This window comes from Jaculus jaculus, chromosome 4 (assembly GCF_020740685.1).
Source record: "Jaculus jaculus isolate mJacJac1 chromosome 4, mJacJac1.mat.Y.cur, whole genome shotgun sequence".
Lineage (NCBI taxonomy): Eukaryota > Metazoa > Chordata > Mammalia > Rodentia > Dipodidae > Jaculus > Jaculus jaculus.
Genome location: NC_059105.1, coordinates 27,866,278 through 27,885,647, shown reverse-complemented (window position 1 = coordinate 27,885,647; position 19,370 = coordinate 27,866,278).

Sequence of the window (19,370 nt, the reverse complement as noted above, 5' to 3'; positions counted from 1 at the left end):
AAAATGCTATAAATATTTTCAGCTAGTCCCCTCTTCAAAGCTCTACATTGAATATTTACACTTTGGGATCCTTTTTACTCTCAGAATCTTCTTGGCAAAATAGCTCTAGTGACACATTTTATTGGTCTGAGCATGAGACTCTAGCCAGCACACCTTTCTCCCTCTGTAGAAAGCAAACATGTAGCAGGCTTTAAGCTCCAGCTCTTCCGTCACTAGGAAAACAATAGGTAAAGGGTATGAAATTTGTGTTCAACATTGCAAGATTATTTTTTAAATAAATATGTGGTAAAAAATAAGCGAGCACTGTGCTGCATCAGCTATAATATGGAGAAACTAAAATGCTAGGAAATGGATGGAGCTCAAAGGACATTTCAAAGGTGAATTCAAAAATAGAATGAATGCTAGACTGACTTGCTGACGGTTTTAGGTACAGGACACTACCTAGGAAAATCTAAGTATGCTTATTTTCAATCAACAAAGAGTTTGGGGGACCAGTTGCTGGCTATAGGTGTCATGAATTGTGTTTGTTTATGTGTGGGGGGTGAGGGGGAGGTGGAGGAAGACATGGGATGAAGAATGTACCATTATTATGTACTATGGCTTGTTTCTGTTCTAATGGGGTATACTTTTAAAAACTCACCAATCACAACTTTCCCAAAACAGGCCACAGAACATAGGCCAGGAGCAGAAAATGTGGTGCTCAACTGCCTACACCCAGACCTACACGACTATTTTCAGGTGTGCAACCTAGAGTGAATGATTTAATATCACTCACTTGCTCTCTCTTGCTCTCTCTCTCTCTCTCTCTCTCTCTCTCTCTCTCTCTTTCTCTCTCTCTCTCTCTCTTTCTCACTGTGTGTGTTATTGGTTTTCTTCTATGCAAAGTGAAGAGAGTAGTTATACCAAGTTATATTTGAGTATTAAATGAATTAATAGCTGTTCAGTTCTTCAGATCCTGCAGTTGGGAATTGGAAAATTGGATCAGCAGTTAAAATACTAAAAGTGGTGAACTAATCATGGTGAGCTTAATAATGTTAGTTAGAAAGGTAATGAATACAATGATAAGTAAAAAATAAATCTTGACCTCATAGAACTCAGTACTTACAAAGGAGGAGACAAGTCAGCAAAATTGTCGAAACATGTGAGAAATTGCAATGTCCTGTCTTTGCTTTAAGAACTTTCTGTGAGAATACTAAGGAGAGTTGTACCCAATAAAGTAAGCTGGACAATTGAGGGAGTGCAAAAAACACAAGCTTCACAGATAAAGTACAATCCAGTAAGAGACTGGTAGAGGATAAAGGGACCTCCCAGACAGAGGCAGGGAGTGGCTGGAGCATTTGAGGTACATAAGGGACAACTGCAACCATGTTTGAAGCACTAGGAAGAGTGAACTTAAAGGGTGATAAACAGGGCCATCATGGTACTATTGCTATTTTCAAAGGTTTACAAGAGCAGCAGAGTAGAAAATAGAGGTGTAGTGGTGAATAGGTTGCCTTCACAGCCAGGGTTAATGACACCCTGAAGAAAAGGACTTAAATAAAACACTGTGAAAGATGGAGTAGAAAGAATGTAAAAGTCACAGGGTGAGAACCTGTACTCTCAACCATTGCCCCCTCAATGTACACACAGAGAGACAGAGAGAGACAAAGAGAGAGAAAGAGACTAATTGGCGCATTCATGAACCAACAGTGAATAAATAACAAAACCCCACTGAGTAGGGCTCTCAGTAGAATGGGGCATGAGAGAGAAAAACCTAAGAATATAACTCAATGGGAATATGACCAAGATACGACATGTTCATACTTTACATTTTATTTTTAGAGAGAATGAGAGTGAGAGAGACAGAGACAGAAAGAGAATTGGCATGCCAAGGTCTCAGCCACTGAAACTGAATTCCAGGCTCTTGCACCACCTAGTGGCCATGTGTGACCTTGTGCTTGTCTCACTTTTGCATGTCTGGCTAACATGGGATCTGGAGAGTAGAACATGGGTCCTTAGGCTTCACAGACAAATGCCTTAACTGCTAAGCCATTTCTCCAGCCCTAAAGTTCTCAATTAAAAAGGAAAAAGTTATCTGTAAACTTAAGTGGATGGATAGTATGAGAATGGAGTTTTAGAGTTCATGGAAGAGAAAAATCAAGGTTGAGTCTCCAGGTTCTTGTGCAGGATTCTACTGACAAGTTTAAGACAGAGAGGAAAACAGCAGTTCTGTAGAGGTGTAATAAATTAGACTTTCTTTGGAAGCTGATATCCAAATTATACATCCCAAATTAGGAAATAATTTCAGAGAGGAATGGATGTCCAAGACTCAGTACAGGCATGGTCTTGAATCTTCCTTAAAATTTCCAATTGATTTAAATGTATTTAACTGATTATTAACTAGTTAGTTATTAACTAGTTAGTTAAACCAGTGAGCTTAAAATCATATGTATACTAGAGCATTTCTCTAAACTCTCTCTAGATAGATAACAAAGAAATTTGTGAAATACAAGAGTTGCATGTCCAATCTTTAATGCTGGAGACAGATAAAGCCCATTCAATTTACTTCAAAATACCTAATATCAAATGGTTTCAGGGTAACTCTTCAATATCCCTTCCCACAAATCAATACAGCAGAGCACACAGTTGAAAGAACACTTGGTACTTCATAGAGAAATGGATTTGTTTTCACCTGAATTACCATTCTTCACTCAGAAAATTATGCCTAGATATTTGGTGCAGAAAGTGGTCTTCAAATTAATTGTAGCTCTTGTATAACTCTATTCCCATTTTAATGATATATATATATACACATATATACATATACATATGCATATACATATACATATATAGGATTACTGGCATGTCGTATTCAGAAGTGTGTTATTATAGCCATAAAGATACTTAAAGTCTGGAACATGATATATTATTTCTATTTAATGTATTTTATGAAATGATTTTCTAATAAATGTGTTGTTATGTAATCAAGTACAATTTAAAACAATTTGCAAATAATTTCCAAAACAAAATTGCTGAGCTAGAATGAAGAAGCCATAAGATACTTTCTTCTGTACATAAAGCTTTAGATAATTGTGTTCTGAACCTATCATTGAGTTTTATAAACATACTATTTATTTATGACTAGAAATAATGATATCAAATTCAAAGAAAACCTGGCAGCCTTAAACATAGCTTACTGCCTTTTATCATATGCCTGATAACCCTGGTAATTTAAATATCATTACAGAAATCTTTAAAATACAAGGTTCAGTTTCTTGCTTTCTAAATTATGCATAAAATTTTCTTTTAAAAAGCAAATCTCTCTTCTCTCTGTCCCAGAGGGTGGGAAGGAGTACATTGGTATACTATTCTCCAGAGATGAAGCTAAGCTACTGTGGCATTTATAACCACACAGTAGCTGTTGACTTTTAGCTGCCATTACCTCAAGACCTGCACAATATTGAGCCTATCAACATTTTGATTTGGATGAGTGGGGAAGGCCAGGGGAAAAAAAAAAAAAAGAAAGAAGACCTCAAAATAGAAGACGGAATAGTTGGAGAGAAGGGGTTGAGTGAAATGAAGGTGAGGAGAGGTACAAAAGAAGGTAATGGAAAGGGATTATGATCAAATTACAGTGTATTCATGTATGAAATTTATCAATTAAACTAAAACTAAAATAAAATGGAAGACAAAAGTTGTTAGACTACTTTAACCCAGTGGATTTCTGGAAAGGGGTATGGTGAAATGACTCTCACGTGTACATGTTAACAATTAAAATATCATGTTTTTTATATACCCTCTTCAATAAAATCAATACACTGCATGCTATGATAATTATGAGCAACTACTACTGAAGACAATTTGGTTTTCAAAATACACATGTGTTTTGGCTCTTGAAGGGATAAAGCAAAAACACTATTACATAAAACAAGTTTATTATGTTTCTTTAAGCCACAAGATAATTTTAGGAAATACCTGGCCATACTTTAATCTTTACAAACACATGATGAATGCCTTCCTCACGCATGTGCCTCCTCATGACAATAGTCTAATGCAAACTGAAAAATGAATTTCACAGTATCAGTGGACATGACTGCTGCCACTACTTGTAAAACATGTTAGGTGTCAAGACTGTCTTTTCTCCTTCTTCACCCATGACAAGAAATGCATTAATTAGTATTCCACTCTGCATAGGATCTTTATAGTCAACACTGAGCTAATTACTGGTCAGCTTATATTCTAGAGCATATTTATAGAAATCAGGCACAGTCCATCTTAATGAGAAACCCATTAAAATAGCAAAATTTAATCTCACTTTCCTACCAAGAATAAAAATACAACCTATCCAGCTCATTTGCATTGTAATCTAATTTGAAATTACTTTATCGGTGCAATAACATATTCAATAGAGCTTTTGTCTTATTGATGAAAAGGGAATCCACTTGGTTAGGGAGTACATAACATTTTTTAATTAAATTTGTGTTATTATTGTCCTTACACTCAAAGGGCCAGGTGATGGCAATGTTCCATGGAAGAAAATAATATTGCTATAATAACAGCAATAGCCATGAAATTTTAATAACATTTCACTGAGACATGATGACATAGTAATAAATATGTTCTCCCTATTTATATATTTTGGAAGGAAAGTAATCAATGAGAATATTTATAAAATAAAATATATTGTTGTAGAAATTGGAAATACAGACATGGGATGATATATTTAATTCCTTTCACCTAGTTGAAGAGATAAGCTTTAAAGATAAGAAATAAATAACAACATGTCCAATTATGAATCAGGTTATTAGGCCACTGCTTGGTGATTCTTTTGAATAGCAGAGAAAAGAGAGGATCTAGACAAGAAAGTATATATTGTTATAGAAATGTATTTGACAGGATAAACTGGAAACAAGGAGGCCAGAGAATTGGAGACAGTTCATAAAGTGGAGCTTAGCCTGAATATGTGCTGGAGCCATGTGATGAAAGGTTTGAAATGCCTAACCACGGAGAGAGAAGAACGCGGTCTAGAATGTCAATATGATTACATGATGACTTCCATGGGGTTTCAGTCAAAGAGACTGAAGGAGACCAGAGCTGTTTTTTGAGAGAGAACTTGTAGGATTTAGTGACTGAAGGAGATCACACTAAATAAAGACAGCCGTGGCATTAAAGTTTTAAGCATGGGTAACTGGGAAAATGAAGACATACAAAAATTCTCCCCAAAGGATAGCTGACATATTTTCACAAGAAAAGTAACTGAAAATTCACAGTGCAAAGCAAAAAGAACTCTTGTTTCTGTGACTAGCACAATTATTAATGTATACATATGGATAATGCAGTCACTAGGATGCCAATAATCATGTTATGAACTGTGGTTCTGAGCATGCCTGTACTTAACCCTCTTGAAATCAACTTTGGAGTTTCTACTTAATGTGCATTTATATTAGACTTTTAAAAATGCATAAAGTATTTTTAAGTCTATACATTTCTAATGGTTTATATAATAGCATTATTTTAAGTATTTCTGAGTACTTAACAGTAGTTTGAATATTTTACGAAGAATAAAGATGGCTAAATCATAATAAAGAATTCTACAAACCTATTTTAAAAAATGTTTGTTGGGGCTGGAGAGATGGCTTAGTGACTAAGGCATTTGATGCAAAGCCAAAGGATCCTGGTTCGATTCTTCAGAACCCACGTAAGCCAGATTCACCAGGGGTGCATGCATCTTAAGTTCATTTGCAGTGGATGGAGGCCCTGGCATGCCTATTCTCTCTCTCTCTCTCTCTCTCTCTCTCTCTCTCTCTCTCTCTCTCTCTCTCAGATAAATAAAATATATTTTTTAAAAGAGAATTGCTTGTTAAACATTAAGGAAAAAATAAAATAACTCTAGAAAAATTATCATAATAATATGAAATAAAGAAACAATGAAGAATATGCAGAAATTTAAGGAATGGAATATCCTAAAATCAAATTCATAATGTGAATCACCAAAAAAACTCAAACCAACCTGAAGATACAGTGCTCAGGAAGTTAATATTAAGCCCATGAGCCCTTCAAGGTAAGACACTAGGGACAATAGTTAAATATCAGGTCTTGGGAGATGGCTCAGCAGTTGAATGCACTTGCTCACAAAGCCTGCAGGCCCAGGTTTAATTCCCCACTACCCACATGCACAAGGTAGCTCAAGCATCTGGAATTTGTTTGCAGTAGCAAGAGGTCTTGGAGGTCTACAGATACTCTTTCCCCTAGCTCTATCATAAATAAATAAATGATATTTAAAAAAGAGTTAAATCCTAGAGCAAAGGCAATTAGATTACGTTAATAACTATTGACACAATATTGTACAAAAGCATATTTTCCCCTAGTATGACCAGTAAACTTTAGCAGGATATCTGACTCTGAATAAAAGAAAGGTAAAGGATTTTCACTAAGTGTAATGTAAAAGGTTGCCCAAAGGAAATAAAAGCTTCTTTCCAGGATTTGTCAATGAGTATTTATCCTCTTCATTTTATGCTGAATAACTACACTACAATTACTATTACTTTTTGCATTTGATTTTCTCAAGCATCAAGATTACTAAGATTTAGGACCAGATACATTGGAATATTATTTTAATACTGCTTGAAATCTGAATTCAATATCCTACGCTGTCTCAAAGACACGTAAAGTGGATACTAAACCTTATATAACACCACGCAGTAACTTAGGCATCAGTTGGCTAATGTGACTAGAATACGTACAGCTATTAGATACTATGAATTTGGAAGGTCAGGTGAATGACTTGATTGGCAGCTCAAGACAGACTTAAAAGCAAGCAGGTCTTTGAAATATTTCCTCAATATTTAGTCTTAATCACTAAGTGCCTACCCCAGAGAAAGCTATTAAGCAAAATGATGCTCGTATAAAACAAATGAGCAGAAGTAAAGTTGTTTATAATTTTAAAGCTGTAAGAAATGTCTAAGAAATATTTGGAATCACTTTTGTGTAAAATTCACTTTCTTAAAGGACAGACTTCTTATGCTCTTGGAAGGGTGATACAGAAGTAAACTTTGGTACCCTTTCTCATTTCTGACATTGTTAAATTTGCTATCACTGTCACTGTCTATAAGCTTCAGAATCCTATTCAAGTCATATTCGCTCAGGATAGCTATGCCAAATGCTCACAGGTTCTCGTTTTGCATTTCTATGCTTGAAGCTGTGTTGCTTTATCTTGTGCCCCGTCCCCGCAAAAAAAAAAAAAAAAAAAAAAAAAAAAAAAAAAAAAAAACAGCTGCTCTTTTAAAGCAAAGGGTTAGAAAACCAAATGTCAGTTATGTTACTTCCTCCCACCCAGGCTTTCAATATTATAGATAACTTGCTCTTTTAAATACTTCATTTAGTCATCTGCTCACAGGAACACTTTGTAACTTTAGAAGAAAGAGAAGTCTGAATGCCTCTTTGGAGCCTCGGAATGCGGACAGAATTTTTTGAAGTGTGCACGTGTGTGCGCATGCTTGTGTGCATGCACACAGCTAAGAGAGAGAAACACACTTCTCTTATTCATACCCTTATATTAATGCTACTGTTTGGGTAGAGAATCTTCTCTTTTCAGATGGCAGTGACTTTGGAACAACTCAGAAGGTATCAGTGCTAGAAAGAAGTGACTGGAGCACTGAGTAACATCTCGATAACACCTTCCAAGGCTCAGGGTCAAATGCAGAAGAGGTGGCAGAAAGAATGTAAGAGCCAAAGGAAGGGTAGGACTCCTTACAATGTGCTCCCTCCAGACAAAAAAAATGGCCTGGATATCCATGACCTCCTAGTACCTGACACTACCTACACAAGACCATCATAACAGGAGGAAAAGATGACATCAAAATAAAAGAGAGACTAATTGAGATGGGGAGGGGATATGATGGAGAATGGAACTTCAAAGGGGAAAGCAGGGGGAGGGAGGGTATTACCATGGGATATTTTTTATAATCATGGAAAATGTTAATACAAACTGATTAAAAAATAAAAATAAAGAATAAATCTAAAAAAAAGAGAAACACAATGGCTCATAATGCACACTTCTCACTGGACTTATTTGTGGAAGCAGAAAACTTGCGATGAGGCATGTCATACATTCCCCAGTAAAATAATATTACATAGTCAAATGCGTTTTATTGGTCAGATCAAGTAAAGGTAAATTTCAAATACACATTTTCATCTCTCTGAAGGGCCATGTGCAAAGAAATACAACCGTGGTGATAGGCCAGCAATCACCCAAGTAGGTTTGATAATCACTGTGGTGCCTGATTTTGACCTTGCTGTCAGTGACGTTCAAAATCACGAAGCTCTCCCTTCTGGAAGTGCTGCAGAGCTGACTCTGGACAGACCAGTGCTAGGCTCCATCTCTGGGACAGAAACCTAGGGCACCTTAGCCACTTCCTTACTTCCTATGGAGAATGGCATTCCCAACGTACAATATCAGGAAACTCTGCTTAAATAGGGTGTATTTTTTATTTTCAGATATATTATTTGTCAGTAATCTTCTGACCTCTATTCCTATTCCAAATTTTCATAACAAAACAAATCTAAAACCAGCTAGAAATTATTCCACATATCTTTCTGTGAAAAATGCTCAAAAGTCCTACTGAAATAATACAAATAATAAAAGAAAAAGAAATGTAACACAAATTGTATGTCAGACTCAATGAAAAGATGTGTTTTAAACAAAAAGGGAGGGTATATTTTCCACTCTTGTCACGTGACAATTTTTGGGGAAATTTCACATGATAATTTAATCAGTTACAGCATAAGTATATGTAACAGATATGTGGGGAAAATAAAACTACTTAAGAAAACCTTCCAAATGACGTGCTTGGTTACAAACAGATGAATTAAAGCCACTGCAAGAAAACCCAATTAGTATACTTACAAATTGTTTGCACAGCAGAATTTGCCATTGCTTCTTGCTTATAAGTTATAGGAGTCAACCTACATTTTGTGCTGTATTATTTTGAATTAATGAAAAAGAAATTATTCTGTGGAATGAAATTGGCTCTTTAATATTGTTCTTTGACAAAAGATTGACAGATTACATTCCAAATTACTACACGCTTTATTCACATTCATTTATTCTAGCAGGAAGAACAATACATGGAATCTTTCCTTCTCTCTCTACCTCCATCTCTCTCGCTCTCTCCCCCTCTCTTCTTTCATTTCCAAACTATTAAAGCTACTATTTCCTTTGCCCCTTGTCTCTAACATCAACAGAAAGCTAGCAAGGTCTTGCAAAGCTAACTCCTTTCAAAGGGAAATACTACCCTCTCGTGGACATTTAATATAACAAAATAATTACAAAAAAGGAAAAACTAGCATGTTAGCATTATGTGAAAGAACACACAATCCATTCGTGGGAGTTATAGTACTGGAGTGAATGCTTGTTGAGTTGTGTTTTATCAAATAGTAATGATATATGTTATGGCATTTATCATCAGCAATAACTTCTTAAAGCAATTGTACTTAATGGTCAATGAAATGGTTTCAAATTCAGAACATATATAAACTACGCAAATACATTTGCATTCCCAAGGCTCATTGTGTTGACATAATTAAATAAATTAAGGTCAATTATACAATTTCATACTTCCTAACCAGATTATGGAACTCTTTTATTTGTTCTGATAGTATCATTCTTTTCCACTGGAGCATTCATCAGTTTGTAATTCTATGGTATGATAATTAGCTTTATTTGTTTCATCCACCAAATGTGTGAGGGCACAAACTACTTTTTTAATTACATATATATGTATATATATATATATATATATATATATATATACATATATGTAATAAAATATATATATATATATGTGTGTGTGCATATATGTATTATTGACAACTTATATACTTACAAACAACAAACCATGGTATTTCCCTCCCCTCAAAATACTTTTTTTAAAACAATTTTTATTAATTAGTTTTGTATTCAGTAAATACAGTCAGTTTGGTACCATTATTAGGCTCATCCGTGACCTACCCCCTCCCCTTAACCCCTCCTTTTTGAGGTATATAGGTCATGCAATGTGAAGTTAGCCCACAGTTATGGGTAGGATAAATGCTCTGCATATCATGACCTAACATGTGGCTCTGACATTCTTCCCACACCCACTTCCACAAAATTTCCCTGAGCCATGTTGGGTTTATTTTTGGTCTGCTTCAGTGATGAGGTGTTGGGGGCCTCTGGGTCTCTGGCTTTCTGATTTGGTAGGAGTTGATGTTTCTCTGTGTTGATCTCCTTCACCCCTGTGCTGGTACCCAGTTTACCAAGAAAACAGCACCCTTGCTTGTTTCACCAATTGTTCTTAGTTTCAGCTGGGGTCCTTTTGAGGTATCATAGGGTGGCTCTTTCCTTAGGATCTACATCTATCTGAAGAAAAGAAGCAGATTCTCCAGCAGAAATTAAGTTAGCACCAGAACAAATGAGATTACCCTTACATTTTTATAGAGAATTTAATAGGTATAGGCCCTCTTGTAGCCCACGATTGATGGTAGCTTGATAATGGAGAGTGGGCTTATATTTGGATATGGTTCTGACTTGTTTCCCAGCTCCAGATATGGGTCCCGAGCCACTGAGGGGATCAGTTAGCTGAATCAAGAGCAGTTGGTTCCCCACCATGGCTGTGTGCTACTATTGCACTTGTGTGGGCATCACAACAGATTATTTGCTGCTAAGTAGGTTAGGCCATGAGTTGCTTGGAGAGATATTGGTTATTTCCCCCAGTTGCCCAAGTAGCACCTTCTGTCACTAGACGCACTGACAGTCTAGGGACTAACTCTCTTCCAGCTTCCAGCCATGCCATTCCATTTTACATGTCGACCATATAAGGTGTCTTCAGCAGTAGGGTCTTACCACTAACCTTTGGTGGGTCATGAAGTACTCCGACAGAAATCTGTCTTTCTTTTAGGAAACCTTGTAAGTCTCTCTGATGAAAAGCTCCTTGTGGATTATTGCCACATGCTGGTACTGGGAGTTACAGGTCAGTGCCCACTAAGAAAATGAGGAAAAAGATAACTAATATAAATGAGTTAAAGAGAAGAGGGGCGGGGAGGGAGGAAACTGTAGAAGATTAAGGTCAGTCTTCATCATATCCTCTCCAGTGTCTTGTGGCTCAGGTGTTCCCTCTTAGGGCCTGGTGAAGCTTCAGCCATTTGGTCTGCCTTTTAGGAAGTAGAATTTTATGGTACCATTGCCGTTTCTGTCTAGATTAGTGTTTCCCACCCCCCCCCCCGCATTGCCCTCCCCTGCCTCCCCACCCATCCTATTGTCTAGTCCATCAGATGCTTGCTGGGTATGTAAGGTATCTTGGGTAGATTCAGGTTAGGTGCTGTAGATGGGTGAGACTATGTAGCATTTTTTTTTTTTCTGTGATTGGGTAAATTCACTGAGAATGGTCTGTGCCAGATTCAATCATTTTTCCTCAAATTTCATTGTGTCATTTTTTTCTTACTGCTGTATAGAATTCCATTGTGTAGATATACCACATCTTAGTTATCCATTCTTCTAGTGATGGGCATCTGGGTTGATTCCACCTCTTAGCGATTATTATCCATCACTGTGTGCTTAGTCTTAGAGCTTGTTACAGGAGCAGGATACTGGATTAATCTGATGAGTTGATTAGATGGAGAAATAATTGATTAATAATAGAAGAGGAATCAATAGCATTCTAATAATTTCATACTGATTCTTACTAAATAAGTTACAATCACCCAACAAAGCCTAAACACTACACTCTGCTCTCTCTTGAACTACCTTGTGTATATAAATTCTTACAATATGTTTTATTTTCTCAGATGTTCTTAGTACCCATTTTCTTCAACAGAACATCATAATTTAGCTTTTTCTTCCTCCCTCTGGATGAGGCCACAGAGTCCTATTCCATTTGATGAGATCACTAGTTATGGGGTTGGGAGGGTTGCTTTCAGTAGTTGCACTCCAGATGCATGAACCACTTTGTGCATATGGCTTTACGTGAACACTGGGTAATTGAACCTAGGTCTTTGGCTTTGCAGCCAAGTGCCTTAACTGCTGAGCCATTTTACCAGTTAATGTAGCTATATTCCCAATTCCTTGCCACAGAGATTCTCAGTTTCTGTGGCTAAGATTCTGAAATGGGGAATGGAGAGATTGATTGGTGTTAAAGCACTTGCCTACAAAGCCTAAGGATACAGGAAGTTAGATTCACAAGGTAGTGCATGTGTCTGGAGTTCATTTACAGTAGCTAGACTGCTCATTTACCTGGCATGCTCTCTCTCTCTCTCTCTCTCTCTCTCTCTCTCTCTCACACACACACACACACACACACACACACACACACACACATAAATAAATAAAAAAAAATATTTTAAAAGTATTTTGCAGTGATGACATGATGTTTCTTCTGGAAATATGCCTCCTTGGATATAAGCCACTGAGGATGCCAGAAGTGTATTTGCTCTTTTCCATGACTTATGAATAATGGTTGATTTACTATAGTGAGTCTTTGTTGAGAAAGATAAATTGATAATGATCTGTGACTGTAAGACAATCTTAATTCTCCATGTAGGATTCCAAGATTACTTTGCACTAAGTTCATATACGATAGCACAATTTTCCCTAGGAAATATAATTTAAGAATCAACTCAAATACAAGTGTCAAGTGAGTAAGATGCTGCTCATGGGCCCACAAATACTTCTTAGGCTTTTCTGTGACTATCCCCACCTGTTAATAGTGTTACTTACTGTTGCAGTCAGGTTTGTATTGTTGGCAGAAAAAACCCAACCAAGAGCAGTGTGTGGGGAAAAGAAGGTTTATTTTGGCTTACAGTCGAGGGGAAGCTCACTGATGGCAGAGGAAAGCAATGGCATGAGGAGAGGGTGAACATCACCTTTTAGCCAACATGAGGTGGACAACAACAACAGAAGAGTGTGCCAAACTCTTGTAATTTTATTTTTTGCTATTTAACTCTTGGTTACCATGCAAAGGAATATGTTTCATTGGGACATGCTATACATATATATCAGTCATTATATAATATTTTGTTTTTATTTTCCTCTCCATCCACACCCTCCTCTCTCCTTTCTTTCTTTCTTTCTTTTTTTCTTTTTGAAGTAGGTCTCATTCTATTCCAAGCTGACTTGAAAAGTACTATGTAGCCTCAGGGAGGCCTCAAACTCATAGAGATCTTCCTAACTCTGCCTCCTGCATGTGCTACCATGCCCAGCCACCGCTCCCCTTTCTTGCTCGTTCCTTCTACCTCGCAAATAATCCTGTCTTCTTTTAGGACAGGATATATTCTATTACTTTCTCTTGTCTCCTCCTCCTTTTAGTTTAAATCTATTCCTTTGCCCATATGTGCATATATGTGTGTGTGTGTGTGTGTGTGTGTGTGTGTGTGTGTGTGTATTTAAGCTGTGTATTCCAACTTTAACTTACTGACTACATGTAATGTTATTTTTAATGTGTGATTTTAAAAGAATACAATGATTTTTAGAAATTTGTTTTCCTTAATTAGTGTATTTATTTGAGAGAGAGAGAGAGAGATTGAGAGAGACAGAGAGAGAGAGAGAGAGAATGGGCATTCCAAGGTCTCCAGCTGCTGAAAACAAACTCCAAACACATGTGCCACCTTGTGCATCTGGCTTACATGGATTCTGAGGAATCAAACCTGGGTCCTTTGGTTTTGCAAGCAAGCACCTTAACCCCTAAGCCATCCTTCCAGCCCAGAATTTTTTAAAATTTTATTTGTTTTTTTTTCAATATTTTTATTTATTTGTTTGCAAGCAGAGAGAGATAGAGAGAAGAGACACAGACAGAAAGAATGGGCATACCAGGGCCTCCAGTCACTGAAAATGCATGTGCCACTTCATGCATCTTGCTTCACATGGGTACTTGGGAATTAACACCTGGTTGTTAGACTTTTCAGACAAGTGCCATAACCACTGAGCAATTTGTCCAGTCCCTAGAAATATGTTTGAAACATAGACTGTGGCAAAAAATATAATAACTTCTCCAAAGATTTCCATGTGCCAAGGCCTGGAAATTGACAAAGTTATGGTTGCAGAGCCTTAGCCTTCAGGTCACTGATCAAATGACCTGAAAGATTATGCCTAATCATCTGAGTAAATCAATCACATTATTAGGTCCTTAGCTGTAGAAGAACAAGGGTGAAGAGGAAAAGAGATTGATCTGGTCCTGCTAGTTTGAATGAAGAAAAAGTGACCTGCAAGAACAGATGCAGGCTGGCTGTAGAGCTGGAGCAAGTGAGCAGCCAGAGTGAAGCTGAATCTTAGCCCAGAGGTACCGTGTCCGACACTTTCCCCAAACACCTGCAGCCTAGGAAGCTTGAACCGATGAAGTCACTATGTGTGTAGAAATTTGTTAAAGCAGCAATGGAAACTAGCACATAAGCACATAATGTGTGGCTTTTCTATAGTCTTACTGAATAAAGCACCAAATGCTGCATCCTCGTGTCTATAAAAACTAAACGACAATCTCTTCTGCTAACAGTTGGAAACAAGTTAATTGCAGACTTACATTGACCTAAGGATTACCAATAACAATTCACTCCATTTCTCATCATTCAATCCCTGCACATCTTTAGAGCCACCAGGACAATTCAAGTGAAGCGATCGCATATATGCAGCTATAGTCACATACTGACACACATTTGGAGACCAGCCATGACTGGGAGGAAAAGAGCACCAGACATCCGGGTTTAATGGCCTGTCACTGCCAGCCCATACCCTGGCATGTGGCATGAGGCATTGCCTCATTGCACGTCTAAACCATACGTGCATTATTTCCCATTCAGGCCACCTCTCTCTTGATATTCCATACTGTTTCTGTGACCTTTCCTCCTACTCATGATTTTACACCTAAAATTTAATTATGACCAGTTCTTTCAAGGTATGTTCAAGTAACCCTTGGCCTTAACTGATAAGACATTCTGGAGATAAGTAATATTGAGCAGAAAGGTTTCCATTCTTCAAGTCATATATGCTCATTCTTAACTGTAAGACTGGGGTTCATGCATCTAGCAAACACAGTATTAACCTCAAGTAAGTATAATTATAATTTTCTGTCTCTAAGTGGAGTATTGATAGATCACTGGTAAGCTTCAATGATGGTTTAAGAAGGTACTGATAATTCCTTAATTGTGGCTGTTTTATTTATAAAGATTTAGAGAGCAAATAATACACATTTGATAGAGGATAATATAAACACAGAGAAATTGGGTTTGTGTTTTGAAGTACAATAAGGCAGAAATGAGATCAAAGGAAAAACAAAGGGAAGCACATCGATGCAACATTCATATACAATATTTTTTTAGAACACACATGTGTTAGAAATGCCATTCGATTTCATTGTGAGGTACAACTCTCTTGTAGTTTGAGGTATTTGTTATCTCACAGTGACTTCACAGAAATAAGCACTTCCGAACTTATTGCTATTATCACAGAGCCTGAGGAGCGAGCACCTTGAAGTCAGTGAAGGGTGTTCACTAAACTAAATACAGATATGTTCTCTTCTTCCTTGCCTGGTTTCTTCAGTTCCAGCTTCCTCCAGGCAACCGGTCTGAACACTTGAAATTAGCGAGACACACACTAGTGTTGGAAGTCAACATGTGATTTTTGCAGCCTCTGGTTGAGACAGCTTTCCTCTCCTAGCAACAGTCTCACGGTGGCATCTTATTGGCCTGGTTTGTACCTAGTGATCTGAATCAGTCTTCATGGACTGGAGAAATACTTTGATTGAACAGGCTTGGTCATATGTGGAAGCAAAGCCTGAGAGTATGATGTGTCTCTCTGAAGTCATAAAGCCCAATATACAACAGGAAAGTCCCCCGTCTCAGCCTTCAACAACCATCAGCTCATTAGCAGAGGAAAGAGTATTGCTTTGTGGGGATTTTGACTAATGAAGATTCTTTAACCTCAAAATATTATGACTTTTGCACGTCATTCCTTCTCAAAATGTAATTGAAATAAAGTAACATTTCTGAGGCTTTCAGAATGTTTTTAGTTTTGAATGAAAATTAATATCACTTCTATAAACTCATATTTTAACTTGTTTGAGATTTCTTAAAGAAATCATTTGATATTAATATAGATGAGAATTTAGGTACATTATCATCAAAAATAAACTTTTCCAGATAATGATGTTCTTGATATCTTAAGAAGCAACATCATGCAACATATATTTTGCCCTTGGCAGAAATTATTCATATTAATATTAATGCCACACTGAAAGTCATATGTATGCTTTAAAAGGAATGTGTCACCAGTTATGGGTAAGAGGCAATGCCTCTCTGCATAATGTCCCAACTTGAAGCTCCATCAATCTTTCCACCCCCTCTTTCGTGAATTTCCCTGAGCCATGTTGTGTTCCTTTTAGGTCTACTTCAGTGATGATGTCTTGGGAGTCTCTGTGTCTCTGGATATCTGGTTTGGTAACAGTTGAGTGTTCTCTGTCTATCTCCTTCACCCTTGTGCTGGTATGAGGTTCACCAAGAAAGTAGCACTGTTGCTCATTTCCCTAATTACTCTATGGTTTCAGCTGCACAATCCACATTCCCCAGTGAGGAGGGTCCCTACAGACTGCAGAGGGGGGAGGACATGGAGGAGGCTAAGGATGGCACCAACATGGCTGTATAGACATTGTGTATATAGCTAATTTAAAAAAAGAATTCCCTGTGGAATGAGCATACTTTGAAAAGTAATAGCTTAACTTCTTAGATTTTTCATCAGCCTATTAAATTTAGTTTTTCTTTCTTATAACACTAAATAAGAGTTTTATTATTTTTTGCTTCTTTGTTCATCAAAGCCGATGATGTGTTAAAAATCTGTGAAATGTTGGGTGATGATTTATAAAATATGTTGCTCTTTAAAAAAGGAATGTGTCATTTGGGGATGGGATTCAATGCATAGGGACAAAATCTCTTGGGAGATTACCTCATATATTTATAAAGGTTTTCACAGGGCACACTTGGTATAATATGACAAAGGTTATACTACTAGAAGCAGAAATGATCTCTAGAAAGTCTCAGAATATCATATTACTTCTTCAAACATCCTTTGACATTGAAAGAAAGCAATGATGCCAACAAAGTCACAGCGTCACAGCTCTTTATAACTTTTTTCTGGCCAAGGCCCCAGATGAACATTCTGCCTAACTTGGTTTTTAACATTAAAGAGTTTATTAGTATACATATAATATTGGTACATATTTTAGAAGGCACTGGATTTTCTTTCTGACTAATATCCCTTAGGGACAACATCACGTAGGCATTCAGAGTCCACACTCATGCACAGTCCTAGCTCAACCACCCACCAGCTGGCTAATTTCCAGCTAAGAATCCCAGTGTTTACTACCTGAAAGGATTATGAAGATGACACAGCTAATCCTTACTAAGCAATATAATTGTGTAGTGTTGGTTATTTCGCTCAACGCTATGGCCGTATGCCTGATAACACCTAAGTTAAGGGAGGAGAGGCCTACCATGTCTCACAACTGGAGTGGATATGGTCCGTCACAGGCGGGAAGACATGGGGCAGCCCACGTGACTAGGACTCTTCACATCTCAGCTGACCAGAAGTAAAGGTAGGACCTGCACTCAGCACTCTTTCCTTTTTAATTCAGTTCAGAGAAGGTCTCCCTGCAGTTAATCTTCTCTGCAAACACACTCAGAGACACACCCAAAGGTGTGCTTAATAATGCCCAAGGAGTTTCTGATCAAGTAGTCAAGTAAAATTAGCCATGTCTAGTGTATAACATGTAAATGTACAAGTAAAATTCATTCATTTTCTGTTTCCTCTGTTTCTGTGGCTCATAAAGAAATAGAACACATTCATCTGACCAATAATGAGCATCATTTTTTCACCTTTATTGCTCTCTTCACAGATGAACTCTGTACATAATAGTGTGATTCTCTCTCAGGATTAATTGATATGAGATGACACAACATGTATATCAGGAAAAGAATGTAGACCTCTGGAGAGAGTCTGCATTTTATTTCTTGTACTTTATGGTGTCTCCAAATAGATCTGCTTTGCAGATTAGATTATTCACAATGTTGCACTCAGCTCTCTGAAGTATGAAAGGAAAATAATGGACCAGATTCATCTTGCTACTTTTTATGACTCTGACTTTATAAGTAAGTATTCTGTCACCCAAGAACAGAAACTCAACAAATCCAATTTCACAGCAAGAAAATATGTGTCTAGATGCCACTGTTAAATGAAGAAGACATCACTTTATACTACTTCTAAAAGAACATATTGGCTGAGAATATCTGGAAGGGAAAAGAAAGAAGCCATTCAATATGGCATTATCTCAACCATTCTTGCTTAGATGAACCCAAGTAAGGAGTTAATTAGTAGATTTCTCTGCCCTCAAGCCTCCTGTTTCTCAACAGCCTAATTGTATTGCAATCATTGGCCTAGGTGGCATGGGTAATCTGGGGTAAAGGTTGTCACACCACCCTACAAGGATGACAGAAGAGATGCCAATATGAATCTGTGAGAGGAGCTCCAACAGGAACTGGAGTCACATTGCTGTATAGACCCTGAATTAATATACACAATCCTGGCTATTAGTTAGCCATAAAAGTTGCTCACTCCCAACACTCTGAAAACTTAGTATGTCTTGCTTATTTATTCTTAACAAACAAACCAAGAGTTTATGCTAAAAGCCAAAAGTTTGGGCCTAGATTTCAGTATTTAGATTTGTACTGGTGAACCAGGATTTTCACTTGCATATTGATTAGATCTTGTTTAAAAGTAGGAGCAGAAGTCTCATCAAACCTTCATACATGTGCTTAAAGAAATCTGGCCTGTTGAGAAACATAAAGAAAGTTTCTCATGATGGAAACTACATAGTCTATAAATTGCATATTAAATTGAGGTAGAGATAACACATTAAATATATCATCTAAAATCTTTATTTTAAAATACTCATACTATATATGACTATAGACCAAAAATTGTTTACTTGAATATCCCTGATAAAATACCTAAGTCACAAGTACTTTGCTAGTTTGAATTGATCAAATACAGATGACAAACAATGGTATATGAATAAGAACTATTGAACTAAACAGTATCGACTGATAGCTGGGTCTACCCAAAAGACATATTCATATTACAAATTGTATTTTGCTATATAAATATGCCATTCCTTTTTACCCAACTTTTTACTGAGCTTTGTGTCTTACTGACATGTTATGGCCTTAAGTATTGCAAATAAAATTTAATGTTATTACATTAAAATTTATCATTCAATGTAGTCTTCATGATATCGCAATACCTCTTTACTATAAATGAATGGTCACACTTGCACATGGTAACAAAGAAATGAGAAATATGAAGCCATAAGCAAACTTTC